The sequence below is a fragment of the Nicotiana tomentosiformis genome, chromosome 5 (genome assembly GCF_000390325.3).
Source record: "Nicotiana tomentosiformis chromosome 5, ASM39032v3, whole genome shotgun sequence".
Taxonomy (NCBI): domain Eukaryota; kingdom Viridiplantae; phylum Streptophyta; class Magnoliopsida; order Solanales; family Solanaceae; genus Nicotiana; species Nicotiana tomentosiformis.
In genome coordinates, this window is record NC_090816.1 from 53,813,645 (window position 1) to 53,821,727 (window position 8,083).

The 8,083-nt window shown below is 39.8% G+C and overlaps 1 non-coding gene across 1 annotated transcript; it reads right to left on the bottom strand.

The window, feature by feature from the left end:
* Window positions 1–5,502: 5,502 nt before the first annotated feature.
* LOC117278163 (small nucleolar RNA R71) lies at window positions 5,503–5,608 on the bottom strand. The gene has a single exon (XR_004508485.1). It is a non-coding gene; the product is annotated as a small nucleolar RNA R71 (small nucleolar RNA).
* Between the last annotated feature and the right edge of the window lie 2,475 nt (window positions 5,609–8,083).

The window sequence follows — 8,083 nt, forward strand, 5'->3', positions numbered from 1 at the left end:
ACTTAGAGACAACATAACCATTAGCAAAATACCATTAACTCAAAACACAAGAATAACATGAAAGGCAAAACATAACAGAAGAGTTACATATTACTGAGGTATATCAAGAACATCAGGTGTGTGGTTATGGTTAATGTCTCAAATGAGACAATTTAGCCGATCGGGTCGTGATCGGACTCCGTGTAAGAATACGGTGGTATTGTGAAATTATGGTATATCGGCACTAAATATCCCCCAACCAAATAACATGGAAATTGACTTGTAAACTTATGTGATCTTTAACTTGATGTTTTAGTATTAATTGAAGCTCTTATTGAATTCTTGATTGCCCCCCCCCCCGTATTATTATTTATTCTATTGAGATGGTGTTTAGTTAATATACTAGTACTATTCGACGGTACTAACGTCCCTTTTGTCGGGGGCACTGCATCTTTAAATGGATGCAGATGGTTCCATAGAAGGCAGTGTTGATCAATGATAGTAGTACATCCTCTTCCCATCATACTTGGTGAGCCCCACTTCATCCCGCAGTCATGTATTATATCTTTTGTCCCTATTATTATCATATTTTGAGGTATAGCCGAGGCCTTATTTCCGGCACTATCATAACACTCATTTGTATCTTTTAGAGGCTCCGTAGACTAAATTGACTCAGAAAGCAATTAAGTTCCAATGGTTCGATTTTTGTGAAAGGAGCTTTCAGGAGTTGAAATCAAGATTGACTACGGCGCCGGTGTTGACCCTGCTAGAGGGTACAAATAGGTTTGTGGTATATTGCGATGCTTTAAGGATCGGGCTTGGGTGTGTATAAATGCAACATGGCAAGGATATAACTTATGATTCTAGGCAACTCAAGAATCATGAAAAGAACTACCCAACACATGACTTAAAACTTGCGGCGGTGGTTTTTGCATAAAATATTTGGCGTCATTATTTGTATGGGGTCCATGTGGATGTATTCACGGACCACAAGAGTCTTCAATATATTTTCAAATAGAAGGATCTGAATCTGAGGCAGAGAAGATGGCTTGAGTTACTCAAGGATTATGACATCGATATTCTATATCACCCGGGGATAGCCAATGTGGTGGCGGAAGCTCTTAGCCAAAAATCTATGGGTAGTTTGGCTCACTTGGAGGCATGTCAGAGGCCGTTGGATAGGGAGGTTCACTAGTTAGCTAGTTTGGGAGTTTGTCTTGCGGACTCTAGTAAAGGAGTTGTAATTGTGCAAAATAGGGTTGAATCATTGCTTGTTGTGGAGATCAAAGAGAAGCAATACGGCGATCCATTGTTGGTACAATTGAATAAGGGGATTCACAAACATAAAACTATGACTTTTACTCTTGGCACGGATGATGGTACACTAAGGTACCAAGGGCAGCTATGCGTTCTAAATGTAGATGGTCTTCGGGAAAGAATCATGACCGAGGCTCACACTTCTAGGTATTCCATGCAGCCAGGTTCTACAAAGATGTATCATGATCTCAAGGAAGTCTATTGGTGGAATGACATAAAAAGGAATGTGTCGGACTTTGTGGCAAGGTGTCCGAATTGTCAGCAAATAAAGGCCGAGCACCAACGGCCTTGTGGGTTGGCACAGAACATAGAAATTCCAATGTGGAAGTGGAAAATGATTAATATGGATTTTGTGGTAGGATTACCATGCACTCCACGCAAGTTTGACTCAATTTTGATGATTGCGGATCGACTCACGAAATCAGCACACTTCTTGCTAGTTAAATCTACCGACACAGCAGAACAGTATGCTCAGTTGTATATCAAGGAAATAGTTAGGTTGTATGGCACTCCAGTTTCTATCATTTCCGATTGAGTGGCTCAGTTCACGGAAAGGTTTTGGAAGAAATTTCAGCAAAGTTTAGGTTCTCAGGTGAATCTTAGTACAGCCTTCCATCCACAAACTAACGGGCAGGCAGAGCGAACTATTCAGACACTCGAGGATATGTTGCGTGCTTGTGTTCTTGACTTCAAGGGTAGCTGGGATGATCATTTGCCACTCATAGAATTTGCTTACAACAACAGCTTCCATGCTAGTATTCAGATGGCACCATTTGAGGCGTTATATGGTAGGAGATGTAGATCTCTCATTGGGTGGTTTGATATTGGGGAAGCTGAGCTGATAGGACCAGACCTCGTGCACCAGTCTATGGAAAAGTTTAAAATCATTAAGGAGCGGTTGAAAACTACTCAGAGTCGTCAAAATTCCTATTCGGATGTTCGTCGCAAAGACTTAGAGTTCAAAGAAGATGATTGGGTATTCTTGAAGGTTTCCCCCATGAAGGGTATAATGCGGTTTGGAAGGAAAGGAAAATTGAGTCCGAGGTATGTCGGGCCGTAAAATATCATTCAAAGGATTGGTCAGGTGGCATACAAGCTTGAGCAACCACCCGAGATGTTATTAGTGCACCCGGTATTCCATGTGTATATGTTGAAGAAGGTAGTTGGAGATCCGTCAGCTATTATGCCGGTTGAGACCATTGAGGTTAATGAAGAACTGTCATATGAAGAAATTCTAGTTGCCATTATTGATCGGCAAGTCCGAAAGTTGAGAAATAAAGAAATTGCATCCGTAAAAGTACTATAGCAAAACCAATAGGTTGAATAGGCTACTTTGGAAGCCGAGGATGAAATGAAGAAAAAGTATCCTTATTTGTTTGAATAGCCATGTATTTATAAAGTTATGTTCTATGAAAACTCTAAGGGTTACCTCCTACGAATTATGTATCTTTTGTATAGTTGATGTTAAGGGTGCTCTGTTTCTGGTAATATATTGTTCAAGGGGCTCTCTGACAGGTGGATAGGGCTAGTTACAGGGCAAACTCTGGCAAAATTTTTGGAAATTTAGGAAGTTAGTCAAATTTGGGGCTGCTGTTGTGTGGTATAAAAATGGAATTGCATAAAATGCTAATAGTGAACCTTGACCCTCATTCGAGGACGAATGATCTTAAGTGGGGGAGGATGTAAGGCCCCGTTAAAGGTTTCCTAAAAACCCGGGTTCCGTGATGCCGGGGTAGGCGTAGAGGTTAATAATAGTAGTCAAGCTCGCCACGTTTCTAATTAATGAATACATGATCTCCCTATTGTCTAATTAATGAATATATGTCACCTCTTTTTCCATGAGTGAGTTTGGGGTAGAAAGTGTCTAGCAGGCTTGCTCTGCCGGGTTCACTCGGTTGAGCGCCGGTCGCGCTCCCCGAGTTTGGGGCGTGAATGGTTCCTTTGTGCTAATCTGTGTCTCTATTATTACTTGATGACTTGGTTGCCAAGATGCATTGACCTACGTGGAATTGTTATCTCATATTCTATTGAGTTGTTGGTAACATATTGGACTAAAGTAAATAGAAAATTGTTAGCATTCTTTACCTTATTTGAATTCTTGATAAAAATCTCTTGAACATGTTATTGGTTGATGGTAGGCTATAATCTTGTATTTTAGTCACTTATTGCACTCTAATTCACTGCACTTTATTCTTGTTTGAGCCTTAATTGGTAGTGTTTTGCACTTATTATGTGTTTTATACCTTGTATGAGTGATTCCGAGCTATGTAGCTGTTATGGAACGAATTCAAGCTATTTGGAGCTTTGAAGTCTGAGTAAAACCCTAAGGGATTAAGTCGGGATCGTGTTCGGGGGTCGAGGACCAAGTTTGGACGTCAAAATGCAAGCACAATCCGTACTTTGAGAATTTCCCACTACCGCGGTGCGTGAGGCGGTGCGTTGGGAACCGTGGCTATACAAAACTTGCTACCTGATAGATTTTAAGCTCTCTGGATTTCACCACTAATTCCCCGCATGGTGCGTCGCCCCATGCGGTGCGCGGCTGTGCAATGTTTACATAGTGAAAATCCTCTTTCGGCTAGGAGAAGGTGGTTTTGTCTAGGCCCGACCCTACTTGGTATAAATAAATGGAAAACATTATTCTCTGGACTTTTGACATACTTTGGACTGAAGGAAGCTAAGGAGGAGTTGGAGGACCAAAAGCACAAGGATTTCATCATTCCTTCCTCACTCAAGACCCGAGTTTGGATTGAATTTATGTTTTCCTATACTTTAATTATATTTGTGATGAATTTCTCTATATCTATGGAGTAGTTCTCTTTAGGGTTTGATGGATTTGGTGTATTGATGATTGTTTGTGGATTGTAACTCTATTTTTATGTATTGAAGCATTTTTGGATGGTTTAATCGTTGCATATATATTCACTTGTTCATGTAATCGAGGGAGGCATAACTTGTGATATCTTTACATTATATTGTTGTTTGAGTTCATTAATTCTTCTTAGTAATCAAAAGAGGCTAGTTGAATAATTGATTAAACCTAGTTAGGAGGATAATCGAGAGAGGTTCTCCTAAAGACCAATCCACTATGCATCCTTGCATATCTTCACGTGCTTAAATTGGTTCATTTCGCAAGGTTGAGACTTAATCGAGAGATGATTTTTTGCTGAGCATGTGAACTAATAATTGAGTGAATTCGAGAGACTCACTTGAACCTTAGAAGTGAATTATCTAGAGTTAGATCCCGAATAATTATCTTGTACCTATCGTATCAAAACCCTATCTTCTCTCATTGATAATCTTCTTTGCTTATTTGTTGTTTCGGTTGTCATTAGTCAATAGCTTTAGATTCTTAGTAAATTTTAGTTATTAATCATATAAATCTCAATTGTTGATTCTCCTAGATAGAAACTAAGTTAGAAACTACGAGAATACTATTTAAATCCAATCAGTGTGGATATAATATTATAGTATACTATATTTGATTAGCGAGCATAATCTAAGTGTGTGTTTTGAGCTCGTCAAATTTTGGCGTCGTTGCCAGGGATTGGCAATCAATAGTGTTTGAAATAGTTTGTAGTGCTAATTCAGGAATTTTTCTTTTTATTTTATTTTATTTTTCTCTTTTTATGTTTGGTGTTCATTGACTGTGCGCAGGTTACAGGTTTAGATTGGTGCATGACTCGAGCTTCTGCGAAAGAAGTGCTATCATACGAGCCATAGATAGAAAAGCTACTGCGACAACTGAGGAAGGAAAGATATCTCACTGAGACATCAAAAAAGGTTGGGCAATCCTCAACCAAAGAAACTATGGCTGGAAACGGTGATGATAATGTAGATTTGGCTGCGAGGGAGGCAGCATAACAACCAGAAAAAGTTGCATAGGATGCTGAGGAAGCATCTATTAGAGATGCACGGATTATCTATGAAGAAGAGAAGGGTCGGAGAATTGTACAGAATCAACCCTTGGCTACAGACCAGTTCGAAAATATAGCTCCCATGCCTGGGAGACCACTGGGTGACTATGCTAGACGGGTCTACAATCTAGGCTTATCAAGTGTTAGACCACCTTCAATTGCAGCTAACAATTTTAAGTTGAAGTAAGGGTTGCTTCAAACCCTTCAGAATTACTGTGTATTCAGAGGGAAGATGAACGAAGATCCAAATACACATCTGATGGACTTCGAGGCATTAGCTAAAACGGGCAAGTTTAGAAGAGAAATCCATAACTTATGACAGAAAGAGACTGAAACTGTTTTGAAGCATGGGAGAGGTTTAAGGAGATAGTTAGAAAGTGTCAACATAGTGGAATTGAACTTTGGATGCAACACCAGGACTTTTGGGATGGATTGACACCATCCTCGCGTAGAACATTGAGTAATGCAGCTGGAGGCCCCTTGATGAAGAAGACTCCAGAGGATATAGTTACAATTCTGGATGAGTCATCTGAAGATGCAAATCAGTGGACCTCTGAGAGTGCTGAAAGAAAAAGATCAACTAATGTTCACCAAGTAGATGCTAATACATCTGTGCATGTACATCTTGATGCTATGGCTAAGGAAATACGAAAGCAGACCTTAGCCTCGATACAAAATGAGCGTCACACAGTTTGTGATATATGTGGAAGAGGACAACCTACTCATGAGTATCAAGCTTCAACTGAGGAAGTGAATGTTGTGGGAAACTACAATTTTAATGCAATGGGTCAGAGGCTCCCCGATTTTTCATGGAGCTCACCTGGAGGTACTGCGAATGCTTGGCAACAAAATAACTCTAGACCTTGGGGACAAGGAGCTCCAGCATTCCAAAATCAGCAGAGGTAGCAATATCAGCCTCAACAGCCCATTCGGCTTGGTCTGGAGTATCTAATCAAGGCCTTCATTATAAAGACTGATGAGAGGTTGGACGCCCATGGAGCAGCTATCAAAGAACTGGCACTGGGTTTTGAAACCTGGAGAGACAGGTTGAGCAACTTGCAACAATATTATCTGAGAGGATTCCAGGAGCTCTCCCTGCTGATACTGAGAGAAATCCCAATGAAATAGTGAATGATGTAACCTTGAGAAGTGGGCAAGTATTGAAAGATCTTACCCCGATCCAAAATAATGTGAAACTAGAAAAAGAAAGTGAGGAGCAGCTGAAGAATGATGTTGATAAAAAGAACAAGGGTCAGATAAAAGTTGAGAATAAGAAGAAGGGAGAAACTTCAAGAAGGGAGGAACATGATGAGAGCAAGCTTATGCCTGCGCTACCTTTTCCCCAAAAGCTATATAGAGAAAAGCTGGACAAGCGGTTTGGGAGATTTCGTGATGTGCTGAAACAGGGTCATGTAAACATACCATTCACATAACTGCTCTCACAAATGCCTGCTTATGCCAAATTCTTGAAGGAGATCCTTACAAAGAAGAGGAAGATAGAAGAGACCTCAGTGGTCAAGCTCACTGAGCATTGCAGTGCGATATTTCAAAACAATCTCCCATAAAAGTGTGGAGATCCAGGGAGTTTTACTATACCTTGCCTTGTAGGAACTATTCATTATGATAAATCATTATGTGATTCTGGTGCCTCAATTAATTTAATGCCTCTATCTATTTACAGGATACTGGAGAAGGAGATTGGAGAGATAAGGTCTGCACCAATATCGTTGTAGCTGGCAGACCAAACGACTTTAATACCCGAGGGGATAGTGGAAGATGTGTTAGTTCGGGTGGATAAGTTCGTATTTTTTGTGGATTTTATAGGAGGTCCCCCTCATCCTAGGAAGACCATTCATAGTGACGGGTAGATCTATATTAGATATATACTAGAAAAAATTCATGCTTAGAGTGGGTGAGGAGACTGTGACTTTTGAGATGAATGTATCAAAGGGGGCACAAAAGCGAAAACCAACTGCGAGTGTTGAGTGGAATATGAAGGGCTCGAAAGAGAAGGCTGCATTGAGCGAGAAAGATTAGTGTGGGGTGTACCCAAACAAGGTCGAGAAGAAGTTGTCTGCATGGATGTGTGCATTAGTTCGGGCCCGAGGAAGGGAGCCCGAATTTGACTCAGACCACGACTAGATATTCAGGGAAGTTTCCTTTACCTTATGCTTTTTAATTGTGTATCATAGGGACATGCCACAACTTAAAGTGTGGGGTGCAGATATTTGTATGTATGTGTGTGTATTATTTTTCTATTTGTTAGTTATAGTAGTTAGAGATAGAAAAAAATAACATAAAAGTTTTAAATTTTTCAATTTTTCCCGACAATGGATATCATCGACAGGTTTCTTGAGGGATTAAAGTCGAATGGAAAAAGACAAAAAGATTTTCATTTGTAGGTAGTGTAGTAATTTCCCCTTGATTTTTCTTTGTGCCGCGGTTCTTTTCCAAGGGTTTTGTTTTGAACCGGGAATAGTTAGTTTTTTTTTTGTCAAGAGTAGGAAACCTTGTGCTGTGATTTGAATTGAAAAAAATATATCTTGACTTTATTATACCTTGAGAATAGTAAGTGCTTTAGTTGTGATGCTTAGGCTCAGTTTTTTACTCTTGTATAAGTACCTTGAATTGTATGATCTTAACTTTGCTTAACTACTTTGACTAGAGTGTTGTGATACTCCAATTCAGAGTGAGTTATGTGACATGCATGTATGAGGTCTTGTGTTATTCTATGCATTACATTTGATGTCTAGAATTTGCCCCGTGTGTTTGCAAAGCGAAAATAGTAGTTTTATTCAGTATTGAAAGTGATATATGCATTTCTTTGTTGAGCCAAATATATGCTTTTACCCGCCTAATTGTTATGTTTC